Genomic DNA, 12,880 nt, shown 5'->3' with positions numbered 1-12,880 from the left:
TAACTGCAAAATCGGTAGTTTGTTATAATTTCAAAGCTTGCTGTTTTCCAACTTATCGCATTTTATGTCGCGACAAGAAGGCTAAGTTTTAGAGATAATTCCATAATCTACATTCCTCGACGACTCGGAGCCACAATTTTTAAATATCTATCATGGGAAACTCGAAGTCATGGCCGTTCATAATAGAGAGAGAAAATAATTTATTTCGCTAACTCACTTACAATAATGGCTCTAGTCTATTGCGTATTAAATTTACTATTATAACTTGGGAAAAGGCCTGAATTAAAGACAGTGCCCGGCACAATTACAATTCATTACTGGCCTATACACTTGAATAAAATAGCTTACAATACAGCAAAATTATAGATGAATTTTCATAGTATAGACTAAGAAAATAGAAATTAAGCATAAATAATACCAAAAATCAATTAGATACTTCTCAATGGTAATCCGGCATCACCAGCAAAAGGAATCAAGCCTTTATTCATCAAGAATGATTTTCTTTGATAAATTCTTCAGCTTCGGTTAAAGCAGATCCCATCATCATTTGCGTTGTGATCAACTGATTTCATACGCCATAATCAAAGGACCTCAGCTGCCAATCTGACAAGGCGGCTGCCATTATTTCCGAAATAATAGACCACGGAACCAATCTGCATCCTATTCCTGCTTGGATTATCAGCTGACATCAACAACTACAGAAGCTGAGCGAGAAACAAGAATAAGTACTAAGGAACAGAAATTTAGATAGCAAGAGAGAAGGATCGATGAAGATAGGGTGATGAATTGAGAAAGAGAGTGTTATGAAGAGAAAAGAGAGAGACAGACATAGAGATAGAGAGAGAGAAAAAATGATTGAGAGATAAGAGAAAAAGAAAGAGAGACATAATGACCGAGTGATTGGGAAAGAGAGAGAGGATACGTATTTTCATATTTACCTCTAATAGACAGAGTGTGCGAGAGTTTGAGAGTGTGACCGCGATAGAGAGAAAATGTGAGAGAATTAGTAAGAGGGATTTTTGATTGTGTACTTTATTTATGTAGATTACAATTTATACTGGCCTATACACTTGAATAAAATAGCTTACAATACAGCAAAATTATAGATGAATTTTCATAATATAGACTAAGAAAATAATTATTGAACTTATAATGATACGAAAAAAGCAATTTGTAATAACTAAAGTTAATATTGTTATGCATCTACATAAATTGGCGGAGCCAATTATCATACAATGAACATATCAATGTCCATTCTTCGGAAAGAATATTCAAAATATCCTTCCAACTAACAGTCTACCAAAATGAGAGACAGAGAGAGAGTGAGAGAGTAAGTAAGGGAGGTTCACAAAGAGAGAGTGTGAGGGGCTGAGAGGGAATAAAACAATAATGGGAGAGTTTGGAAAAGGGACAGATTTATTTTTGATTAATTGCTTCCATAAACGGTGGAGTTAGGACTCCAGATCCTTTCTGCCACACAACACTGAAGAAGGAGATAGAGTAAGGAAGACAGGAGAAGAGTAAAAGAGAGTGATAGATAGGAATAGAGAAAATGCGAGAGGGAGAGATAAAGAGAGAATGTGGCCACAACTCAACTCAACTAAGTATGAGAGACAGGGATTTGAAGAGAGCAAGATGGAGAGAGAGTGAGAGGTTGGTGTAGAGAATGAACGAGAGGAAGAGACAAAGAGAAAATAAAAACTATCTACTAAGTATGATATACAAAGATTTAGTGGGAGAGATTGATTGAGTACTTTATTTATGTAGATTACAATATATACTGTCTTTTACACTTATATACAATAGCTTACAATACAGCAAAATTATAGATGAATTTACATATAAAAAATAGCTTAAATACAGCAAAATTATAGATGAATTTACATAATATAGACTAAGATTTTAATTATTGAACTGTATATGATACGAAAATACGAAAAAAGCAATTTGTAATAACTAAAGATAATATTGTTATGCATCTACATAAATTGGCGGAGCTTTGGACATATCAATGTCCATTCTTCGAAAATAATATTAAAATAATATCCTCCCCACTAGCTCTCTGCCAAAAAAGTGAGAGAGGGGGTGCAATACAGAGAGACGGATAGTAAGAGACTTAACTAAACCCAGAATTGATGAGAAATGTCTTAATGAGTCACCAGGCTCTCCCCTTGTCACTTTATAAAGTGGACACAATGGACCGTACTGAAGTCAGATTCAACTGTCATCGTCAGTCCAATGGGAAGTACCAATGCTATCTACAATGGATCACTGACAATTCAAAATGGATCCCACTCTATTCCAAATTAATTTCTGTTTTCTTCCTTGTTGAGGTCGTTACTGGGTGCTTCCAGGAGAGAGAGAGTGTGAGAGAGAGAGAGAGTTTGAGACAGCGTGAGAGAGAAAGAGGGAGAGTGAGACAGCGTGAGAGAGAAAGAGAGAGAGTGAGAGAGACAGAGAGACAGCGAGAGAGAGTGAGAGACAGTGGCAGGGAGACAGCGAGAGAGAAAAGAATAGAATAGAATAGCTGCTTTTATTTTTTCTGAATTTGATTTGTTTAATCTAGTAATTATTCAGCGTTGTATTGGAGGGTTGAGTGTAAGAGAGGGCCGGCTGCGCCCTAACTCCGCCCTCTCTTACACTCAACCCTCCAATACAACGCTGAATAATTACTAGATTAGACAAATCAAATTCAGAAAAAATATATACAATTTTACAAACAAGGTGAATAAATATTATTAAAATACAAAAATAATAATCAATGGAAAAAAAATAACGAAACCTGAATAATAATTGAGATATGAATAGAAATTGGAGAATAAAAACTGAAAAATAATACAATGTAACAAGAGAAGAAGTAGAAGTAGAAGAAAAAGAAGGAGAAGAAAAAGAAGAAGAAGAAGAAAGAAGAAGAAGAAGAAGAAGAAGAAGAAGAGGAAAAAAGAGAGATAATAAATATTGAATTGTTTTGAGATAAAGAAAGAAAAACTGGCCAATGAACCATGATCATTGAGAGAGTGAGAGGGGGAGTGAGAGAGAGTATGAGAGAGTGAGAGACAGAGAGACAGCGAGAGAGCGACTGAGTGAAAGAGTTACTGGATCCTACCAAGAGAGAGAGAGAGTGTGTGTTAGAGAGAGCGAGTGAGATAGTGAGAGTGAGTAAGAGTGAGGAGAGTGAGTGTGAGAGTGTGAGTGAGAGAGTGTGTGAGTGAGGGAGTGAGAATGTTGCAGGGTGGCTAGTGACACCCCAACCCCAAAAACACGACTATTAAAGTTGTCACTTGATTGTCATAAGGGGCGTGGCCAGTCGTCTGTCGAGGGATGCTGCAATGATTGTCCGATTGTCATTAAAAGTGACGCTGTGATTGATTAGTGATAATTGGGCCATGCTCTTGTGAGGGAGATTGAGATTCGAGTGATGGACGTAGATTTATGTTGATTAATCTGTAATCTTTCATCTGCAACTTCATCATCAAACAGAGTCGTAAATCATAATCTCTAATATAATAAAGAAAAGAATCGGCCTCTTCACGTACTAGATATGAAATTCACGAATGACGTACCATCACGTCTGAACTAGACTCATCAACTTGAAATCTTGTTGACCGAACGAAGTGAGGTCTAAGATTCAAGTCGACGGTTTGGCATTTCTCTTAATGAATATATAACCATGAATTAACGTGATGATGAACACTAATCAAACATACGTTAAGATGCGAGTCGTAATTACTCACACCGTGGACTGTAAAACTAATTACTCTAATAATAGAGAGGTTAAATAAATAATAACACTGTACACACGACTCGAGCTCTCGATTGACAAGAGAAAATGTTTATATATTTTGCGCATTTACGGCGAAACGCGGTAATAGATTTTCATGAAATTTGACAGTTATGTTCCTTTTTGAATTGCGCGTCGACGTATATACAAGGTTTTTGAAAATTTTGCATTTCAAGGATAATATAAAAGGAAAAAGGAGCCTCCTTCATACGCAAATATTAGAGTAAAAATCAGACTATAGAATTATCCATCATAAATCAGCTGACAAGTGATTACACAGATGTGTGGAGAAGCCAGTCTATTACTGTATTTGTATAAGGTCTATAGTTTCAATCAAAGACATTGAAGAGTGGTATGCATCTTTAAGCTGGGTTCACACCAAAGTTATTAACAAAATGGTTATAACTTAATCCTTATAGATTCTATTAGATTGAACGGAAGTTGACAAACACATATGTTCATCATGTGTATGATAAGTTATGTTCAATCTAAAATAACCTGAAAGGATTGAGTTATTAACATTTTTAAAATAATTTTGGTCTAATCGCAGCTTTAAGGTGTTTTCAATATTTTTTTTTGCAGTCAAAATGCGTGCCCATCAGTATCAATATTCTGACATTCGAAAAAACTAATTTTATAGGTGAAGAAAAATAAACAAATGAACTAAATAATGCTGGAAAAATTATAATATTTTTGATTCTAAAAAATTAATTTTCATCAGATAGAAAGATCATCACGGAACTGGATGAATTATATCATATGAAATTCAAATTCAAACGTGAACTGAGTTTGTTAACATTTAAAACAGTTGACATCTGGTACTTGTGGATGAGAATACTGCGTGAGGTCTAGTGTTCACAGAACTACTAGTGTATATAGATTCTCAATTTACCGAGGATGGTTACATGCGTATTTGAATTTCTTCAAGATTTCACAGTAGGTCAAGTTTTCAGTTTATCAAGTTTTCAATTAGACCCTCGCGGACCACGAGATACCTGCTAGGTCACAAAACAATAATTATTCAGGAGTACTAAGTTTGAAATTTGTTTAAAATATTGCTCTTTGAGAAATCACCCTCTAGATCGGAGCTCAGCCAAATCTCTCATTGCATAGTGTTGATGGAGAAACTATTCTTGTATTGCAATTATTTGCTATTGATCATTCAATCTATATATAAAAGCGAAATGGCACTCACTCACTGACTGACTGACTCACTCACTCACTCGCAGAACTAAAAATCTACCGGACCAAAAACATTCAAATTTGGTAGCTATGTTCAGTTGGCCCATTAGAGGCACACTAAGAAATCTTTTGGCATTATGTTAACTCTAAGGGTGGCTTTTAAGGGTTCCAAGTTCGTCTTTTAGCAAGTATATTCTTCTCATTCTCTTAATTATAATTTTGAAATGTCCATACACTATGTTAATAGAGAACTATAATGTAGAGAGAGTACCTCTTCGAAACAGTTGTTAACTGGTAACTAAATTAATAATTTTGTCAGGTTGGCATTAAATTGAGTTGACTTTGTTAGGCTGGCACCAAGTTGAAGATTGAAATGCATTTATCGCGGAAAAATTGATTGGGCACTGCTACTTCAATCAGAGCTATTCCCGGGAATATTATGTTACTAGCCGTGAGGCTGGCTTTGCTCGCCATATCCGTTTAGCCAGACGTTTAGTCTGGACCCCCCGACTGGATCGACTTAACATATGATAAAAATGCTCAAATTAAAAATGCAGGCGAGCGAAGCGAGCCTGCTGATCTCATTGTTGGACGATCCAGTCGGGGGTCCAGGGGGCGGGGCCCCCTGGCTAGACGGATATGGCGAGCGAAGCGAGCCTGACGGCTAGTAGCGTATATTATTGTTATTTTCGAGCACAAATTTCAATCTTACCAAATCTAGCAGCTGGGATGAGAATTTCCATTAGCTGTTCTGAAGAGGTGTATTCCAATCTTCTGTGAAACTGAAATTGGAATGAGAAAAAGAATAAGGAGAAAGGTAGTAGTGAAAGAAGAGGAAGAAGAAGAAGAAGAAGAAGAAAGAAGAAGAAGAAGAAGATGGAGAAGAAGGAGTAAGATGTGGAGGAATAAAAGAGATTGCGACATCCTTAACACACACGAAAAAAGATCAGGCACCCTAATATACATGCGAAACACAGGCAGCTCAGCTGTTCATGTTTTGGTCCCCACACTCTTTCTATTCACTGTTTGACAGCTCATTCTGTCGGGAGAAACTTTAAGGCAAATGAGAAAAAGGGCATGGATCGTCGAGGAATGTCAGATAAGAATGAAAATTAAAAGAAAGAGAAGGCTAGTGAAAAAGATATGGGAAAAGGCTAATCTTGTAGAATCTTATTTCTGTGTGTTTTTCAATAAATTTCGAAACAAAAACAGTGATCGATAATGTGTATTTAGTGTATTTCTGTTTGTGATTTGTGAATCATACATAATTTTTTATATAGTCCAGGCAATGAATGCTCAAAAAAGGGTATAGAGGGAAAAGTTTGGAAGACAATTTTTGACCCCGCAGTTCTGTTAAGGGTAATGAGGAGGTAAGCATATCAAAAGTCCCCACCCTTACCTCCTGTACTAAAGGGATGGGGGTGGCTCAAAGGTACCATTTTTTGGTTTCTCGCATATAACTCGAAAATTATGCATTTTACAGACATTACTATTCTGCATAAAATTAAAGCTTACATAATTTCCTACAATATTGAACAAACAACGTTTTCTATATCTCTTTCACTTTTGGAGATATCCGCTCTAAAAGATGTGAAATTTTTAAAAACACATTTTCCTTCAATTATTTGCTATTTTTGCTCTTATAACTTTTTGAACATCGATGGGAAAAATTCATATTGATCATGAGCTTATAGAGCATCAAATTTTCTTCCATTTGATGTATAATTTCACAAGTTTACGCACATCCCCACGACTGTTGCAGCAGCTTCAGTGTTGAGTGTGATATCTTCAGTTATGCAAAAATAGACCAATTGACAAAGGAATTTGGAGTAATGTTTTGAACACAATTTTTGACTTCGCAGCTTCGTTGGGACCAGTTAGGGGGTGAACATATCAAAAGTCCCCGTCCCTACCCCTTGTCCTAAATGGATGAGGGTGGTTTAAAAGTTGCATTTTTTAATGTTTTGCTTACACACTCATATCTTGAGAAAAATGCGTTCAACCGACATGACTAACTATTCAGAAATGAAGGTTGATAAATTCTCTACAATATTTTTTGTGTGGTGATTTGTGATATCTCCAACAGTTTTCGAGATTAAGTGAGCTGCAAAGTCAAAAATTGTGTTCAAAACATTCTCTCCAAATTCCTTTGTCAATCGGTCTATTTTTGCATAACGGAAGATATCACACTCAACACTGAAGCTGCTGCAACAGTCGTGGGGATGTGCGTAAACTTGTGAAATTATACATCAAATTGAAGAGAATTTAATTCTCTATAAGCTCATGATCAACATGAATTTTTCCCATCGATGTTCAAAAAGTTATAAGAGTAAAAATAGTTGTTTGATCAATATTGTAGGAGATAATGTAGGCTTTAATTTTCGTATAGAATAGTCATGTCTGTAAAATGCATAATTTTCGAATTGTATGCGAAAAACCAAAAAATGGTACCTTTGAAGCACCCCCACCCCATCAGAACAGTGGGTAGGGGTGGGGAATTTTGATATGTTTAACCCCTCACTACACTAAACAGAACTACGGGGTAAAAATTGTCTTCCAAACTTTTCCCTGTATAACACTTCGTTGACTGGGCTATTATGAATGTGTGAGGCTCATGAATTAGAATTTCATGATTTAAGATGGAATTGAACACAAGCACACATTCATTAACTAAGACAATGAGATGGATAAGGACTGGAGACAATTAGATAGAAAGAAGACGTGGAGATAAGAGTGACGATAGATGGAATCAGTGGTGAAAAGAGAAGAAATTAATAAATTCTGGAAAAAGGCAACAAGTCATAGAGTGTGATGATGGTGGGGAAGAGTCTAACGAGAGAGAAAAAGGCGAACGGATAAATGGAACGAGAGAAAACATGGAATGCAATTTAACAATCGTATGAATTAGAGAGAGAGACTTGATAACAAGTAACAATAAATTGTTTGTTGAAATTTGAGCTGTTGGGAATGATTGCAGAGAAAGTAGTCGAGAAGGGATGAGACAAAACGAGAATGGGTGGAAGGAAAAAGTAATGATTGCCAAAGAGGAGGTTAGAGAAGAACAATGAGATCAGAAGGGATTTGAGAAGGATACATTGATGGAAGAGGCCGAGAAAATGAAGAAGATCTAGAAAATAATAATTATTAGAAGGATGTGATAGGAGATGAGAATGATGAAGATCCACAAAACAATGATTAGAGGAATGAGAAGTATGGAAAGGGAAAAAACTAGAGATGAAAAAATCTGGTGTGGCGCACTCACACAACTTTCCTTGCCTTTACACAAAGTAGAAGTAATTCTTCTCTATGGCCGTTATGAAAATTGATCAACTGACGCTAGTGGTAACGCGCCACTCAAGTATACTATCAAAAGATCTAAGCCAGCTGGTGACAATAACAATAGCTGGTGACATGACAATAACACTGGAGATACACGAAGTCTGCTATCTCTTCATAGTGAATGATTGAATAGAATCAACAGTTGCCAACAGTTTGCAATTATTGAAATAATAACATTTTCTCGAATTTCGAGCTTATTTTCGATTCTAAGTGAAAATGTTACAAAACATTAATTGTAGAGATTTTCATGCTCAATCTTTTCCACCTGGAATTTTTTGTTTAAATTGTATCTTAAGCCTGATAATTGGGAATCTAAAATCAAACATTGCAAAGATGGGGCGGAGCTCCTGAAATTTCTACAGATATGGGACTTGTGGCAGTTGATGGAGCTCATCAATGACTAATTTAGGCATGAATTTGATCAAAATCGTTGGAGCCGTTTTCGATAAATTCGTGAAAAACCCTGTTTTTGACAACATTTTCGTCATTTTAGCCACCATCTTGAATTGCATTTGTTGGAAATTGTTCGTGTCCGATCCTTATATTGTAAGGACCTTACGTTCCAAATTTCAAGTCATTCCGTTGAATGGGAGATGAGATATCGTGTACACAGCCGCACATACACTCATACACACACACACACACACACACTCATATACAGAGCAATACCCAAAAACCACTTTTTTGGACTCAGGGGACCTTGAAACGTATATAAATTTGGAAATTGGGGTACCTTAATTTTTTTCGGAAAGCAATACTTCCTTACCTATGGTATAGGACAAGGAAATCAAACATATATAGAAGATTGATAACAGCCGTTCAGTCATGGACTGTTAAGAAATTCAAGAAAGAGGTGAGAGGAGAACAAACAGATGAGGAAAGATTATGTGTAGGAGGATACAATGAGATGAGAGAGGAACAAGGAAATGAAGAAGATCTACAATACAATGAGAACATGAGGAATAGAATGAGACAGAAAACTAGAGAAGAGAAAAAGAGAAAAGCTCGATAACAGGCGAGAAGCCTGAACTGTCAAGGTTTCCTTAGTAGGCTGTCAAGACGTCCTTGGAGTCAATCGGCTTGCGCATTTGTTTAGATAACGTTCAATCAGAGCGGAGACCCAGGCCCAGGCACAACACAACACATCTGTTCGCCCGGATTTTCTCATTAGATTGACAGCAGCGTTCGGATAAAGATGTCCCACACTGAGGGGATTTTCGACAAGGTTTTTCACTGATTTCCCTACCAAGACTGAAGGGTTTTCAGACAAGGTTTTCACGAATTTCCCTACCAAGACTGAAGGGTTTTAAGACAGGTTTTCACGGATTTCACTACCAAAATAGGGTAGAAAACGCGGTTCGAATCTTTTTTGGAAGTGGGTAGTCAGTCTAGTGTGGAATACAGTTAACTGATACAATAATAATAAATCAATAATAATAATAAATCGACAATATGGGTGGAAACGCGGGTTGAATCTTTTTTGAAAGTAGATAGTCTACTATTAAATACAGTTTATTGTACAAACTGTAATATGATGCACAATTATTAATTTTTTGTTTATTCGATAATTGAATTAAAAGACTGTTATGCTATTCAGAATTATCTACTCGTTCATTCGTAAATTATAAAATTACAAAAAGAATGATAGGAGACTGTGGAATACAATAATTCATTGTACAAACTGTAATGTTATGCGGAATTATTAATTATTTGTTTTTCGATAATTGAATTACAAAAATACTGATAAAAGCAGGTTTTTTTAATTTCCCTACGAAAATAGGGAAGAAAACGAGGCTTCAATCTTTTCTTGAAGTAGGTAGTCCAGTGTGGAATACAGTTTATTGTACAAACTGTTATGTTATTCACAATGATACATTGTTATAATATATAAATATAATATAAAAATTGATATAATATATTTGATAATTGGATTAAAAAGACTGATAAAAACACGTTTTCGCGTATTTACCTACGACAATATGGGTGGAAACGCGGTTTGAATTTTTTTTGAAAGTAGACAGTTCACTATGAGATACAGTTTATTGTACAGACTGTTATGTTATTCAAAATTTTCTATTTGTTTATTCGATAATGAAATCACAAAATTAAATAAAAATACTAAGAAATTGTCAAAAACCACAGATTTATTGATACTTAGAAAGAACGGATTGGTTGTTACATCATTGTCAATCTCTGATACCGAAACCGGTCTTTCTAAGTATCAATAAAACCACAGATTTATTAGTCTTTTATCTAATAGTCTTATCTAATAGTCTTTCTAAGTATCAATAAAACCACAGATTTATTGATACTTAGAAAGAACGGATTGGTTGTTACATCATTGTCAATCTCTGATTAACTCAGTTTATCAGAGATTGACAATGGTGTAACAACCGAAACCGGTCTTTCTAAGTATCAATAAAACCACAGATTTATTGATTTTTAGAAAGACCGGATCGATTGTTACATCATTGTGAATCTCTGATTAACTCAGTTTATCAGAGATTGACAATGGTGTAACAACCAATCCGTTCTTTCTAATTATCTGTGGATTTCGATAATTTCCCAGTATTTTTATTTAATATGAATAGTTACCACAATATCAACTTCTCAACTACACAAATAGTGAAAATCACAAAATGACTGATAGAAGACTTCGCATATTTCTTCCCTACGAGGATAGGAGAGAAAACGCGGTTTGAATCTTTTTTGGAAGTAGGCAGTCTTAATCTGTGGAGTACAATCCATTGTACAGATGTTATTTATTGTACGTTATTCGCAAATATTTATCTGATTATTCGATTATTGAACCATAAGTTGGCTGATAGTAGACAAGTATCACGGATTTTCCTACGAAAAGGGGAAAGAAACGATTCTTCAATACCGTCATTATAGATGTTTCAAAGATGATGGTTTCATGGTTCATTCCGAACTGTGATGTATTAACTGCAGCTATAGAAGTCTTCAGGGTGGTTGATTTCATATCAAACTAGAATTCCATATTATAATAGTTACATTTTTTCACTAACACACTTCTCCCTGTATTTCACATGCCATGCAGTCTAATATTCAAATAAATAGTGAAATTTTTCAACTTACTGACTGTAGTAAGTGACTTACTCAAGTGTATAGATATTTTACTATGATATTTATATATGATATTTATATATGATTTATATATTATTTATTTATGATATTTATATTTGATTTTATATATGATATTTTACTATAGATATATTACTGATGCTAATGTAGTTAGTGCTGACCTAAGAATTGATGATTTTATTGTGAAGGTGATTGGGGTTTATAGATCACCAAGTAATCAAAATATTGATAATTTTCTTAATAGTCTGAGTAATGAAATCAGTAATATTCCTAATGGAATAAATGTGTGTGTGGCGGGAGACATGAATATAAATACACATTCAACTAGTGTTCCTGTTCAAGATTATCTGCATATTTTCAATAGTAATGGCTATAAGTCTTACATAACTGGTGATACCAGAGTAACAACCACAACAAATTCTTGCATTGACCACATTTTTTATAAAAATTCAGGCAACCATCCTATGTCCATTAAAGGAGCAATATTTAGGACAACCATAACTGACCACTACGCGGTTGTACTGAACTTGGTGAAGGTTCCTATCAATAAGAATAATAGAAAAGTATTGATAAACACATTAACTAGAACCAACTATCATGCACTATTGGAACGCATAAGGAATGAAGATTGGGAAGAAATCTATACCGTGAATGGAAGCATTGACACTATTATGAATAAATTTGTCGATCGTTTGACCAGTCTCATCAACCAATGCAGAAAGGTAAAAGAGATACCTAACAGACTTCGTCCCCTGAAGCCCTGGATATCTGAAGGCATCATAAGATCAATAATCACGCGGGACAAAATGCATTCTAGACTCAGAAGAGATCCTAATAACAATATATTAAAGAATGAATATAAAGTTTATCGTAATGGTTTGAATAAGATCATAAATCATGCAAAGGAAGTCTACTATAAAGGGAAAATTGAAAATTGTAATAACAACAGCATGAAGTTGTGGAAGTGCATAAACGAAGTTATAGGTGAGGACAGTATCAACGACAAGTGTACTGAACTTGATGCTCAACCCCTCAACAATTATTTCACAAATGTGGGTAAATTACAAGCTCAAACTATCAATATCCCTGATAATACTGGTGATCGATTTCCTGAAATACAGATCGATAACACGTTTTTTATGAGACCAACGTGCCCAGTTGAGGTTGAGGCAACTATTAAAAATCTAAAGAACAACTGCAGTCCTGGTATTGATAGTCTAGGTAATATTATGCTGAAGAAAATAGCCAATTTTATATCTCAACCTCTCTCTTTCATTTTTAATAGATGCTTTGAGGAGGGATATTTTCCTGAGCACCTCAAGTCAGCCAAAATAAAACCTCTATTCAAACAAGGTGACCCGACTAATCCCTGTAATTATAGACCGATTAGTATTATCAGCAACCTTGCTAAAATAATGGAGAAACTTATAAAGTCAAGAGTTGTTTCTTTCTTGAATCTTAACAAAATAATCA

The sequence above is a fragment of the Nilaparvata lugens genome, chromosome 12, assembly GCF_014356525.2.
Source record: "Nilaparvata lugens isolate BPH chromosome 12, ASM1435652v1, whole genome shotgun sequence".
Taxonomy (NCBI): Eukaryota; Metazoa; Arthropoda; class Insecta; order Hemiptera; family Delphacidae; genus Nilaparvata; species Nilaparvata lugens.
The sequence above is the reverse complement of the archived record's forward strand: the minus strand, read 5'-3'. Positions refer to the sequence as shown.